The sequence below is a fragment of the Cupressus sempervirens genome, chromosome 8, assembly GCF_028749045.1.
Source record: "Cupressus sempervirens isolate cs-2001-9-10 chromosome 8, ASM2874904v1, whole genome shotgun sequence".
NCBI lineage: Eukaryota > Viridiplantae > Streptophyta > Pinopsida > Cupressales > Cupressaceae > Cupressus > Cupressus sempervirens.
The window spans coordinates 44,906,819-44,908,585 of record NC_143125.1 but is presented as its reverse complement, the minus strand read 5'-3'; the positions used below and the strand labels follow the sequence as shown (position 1 = coordinate 44,908,585).

At 33.4% G+C, this 1,767-nt stretch overlaps 1 long non-coding RNA gene across 1 annotated transcript; it reads left to right on the top strand.

Moving 5' to 3' along the window:
* Positions 1-346: 346 nt before the first annotated feature.
* Positions 347-1,512, top strand: LOC149541520 (uncharacterized). Its single transcript, XR_016355139.1, has 2 exons — positions 347-489; positions 1,149-1,512. It is a non-coding gene; the product is annotated as an uncharacterized LOC149541520 (long non-coding RNA).
* Positions 1,513-1,767: the final 255 nt, after the last annotated feature.

Genomic DNA, 1,767 nt, shown 5'->3' with positions numbered 1-1,767 from the left:
CACCTTTCTCAATACTTGGGTTAATGACACTCTTTTGCATTGTCGGCTCTTTCCATTTAGTCTTCACAAATGGTAGAAATTGTCCATGCACATCACATTGTTAATTTGTTGTCATGTGCTTTGGGTAAAATCTTATCTTTCCCTTATGGTCTTGAACCCACCTTTTGCAATACTTGGGTTAATGACACTCTCTTGCATTATCTGCTCTTTCCATTTAGTCCTCACAAACAGTAGACATTGTCCGTGCACATCACAGTGTTAATTTGTTGTCATGTGCTTTGGGTAAAATCTTATCTTTCCCTTATGGTCTTGAACCCACCTTTTGCAATACTTGGGTTAATGACACTCTCTTGCATCATCTTCTCTTTCCCTTTAGTCTTCACAAACAGTAGACATTGTCCACACACATCAAAGCCATCGTCCACCCATTTTCCAGCCCGGGTTTCCTATCCTCCTCAAAACTTGGATACAGATTCATTTCATCTTCAGGTAGCAAGTTATATATTTTAGTATTCTCTCGCAATTTTGTTGATTTCTAAAATAAGTTTTATCTATTTTGAGCCTGTTAATGCATGAGCTTTCAACCTGTGAATTGTTTAAAGTTTCGAAGGTTTCATCTACTCTGAGAAGGTTTTATTTAGAGAGATAAGCATGGATCTAGGGATGTAACTGGAGTCTTAAGTTGATTATGTACTGTGCAAGACATATATGGTTGACTTTTTTCTTTTTAAACTATTCTTGGGTTTACAAGTAATTTTGATTGAGCCTACTTCAGATCATGGCGAGTATTTTAGTTACTGTGTTGAGTTTATTAGTTAATCTTTAGTGCTGTTCTTAGTGGTCTGATGATATTGATCTGTTATTTTAGTGGTAACTTTTTGTATTCAAGAATTTCTGTTTTATTGGTGTATCAATTAGAATTCTGTTACCTTAGCCTTATAGTTACTATTCTTTGAACGTAATATTATTTTAGTTGTATTATATGTGGTTGAGAGTTTTCTTTTCAAGACTTTTTTTGGTTTATCATATTGATTTTAAGAGAAGTGTGTAAACCTATGTTATATGTTGCAAATCTTTTGTTCGGGCATATCCCTTGGATGGTTCCTTGAATATTACACTTGTGTTATCTTTGACGGAGATTGATTCAGATGAAGCCATGTAGAGAATTGAGAATTGTCGAAGCTTCTACAATCTACAACAATGTTGATCTTCTTCAAAGTGATATGGATTCTAAACATGTTTGAGATTCCATTAATGCTTTTTAATTTTGTGACTTGTTTTGACAACACCAATACAATTGAAAATATTTTATAGTTGTTCTACCGATCAGGACCTTGTGAGCGTTCTCTCTTAGAGGGAAATCTTGTGCAGAACTGGATAGCCATTTCATGGAGACGAGTAATATATGTCTCTAGATGTTTTTGAAATTTATTGATTCTACAGCATTGTTGTTTAAATTATATATATATATTTCAAATGGAGACTTCATAGAAATGATTTATGAACGGTTTAGATGTACTGCAAATTTATTTATAATTACTCATCTAGCAGAGGGAAATCTGGATTTGAGTGGAGACTCAAAAAGACGAATGATGTGAGGCTTGATGTTTTGCACATATATCGATTCTATGATATTGTTGATTTGTTCCAAATCTTCTCTAAGTTGTTTGCGATACCTTTGAGAATTGTTTAATTCTAAATATTGAAAGAGTGTTATAATAAACTAATTATCAGTCCAATTATGTTGGCAACTACTATCTCAGAATT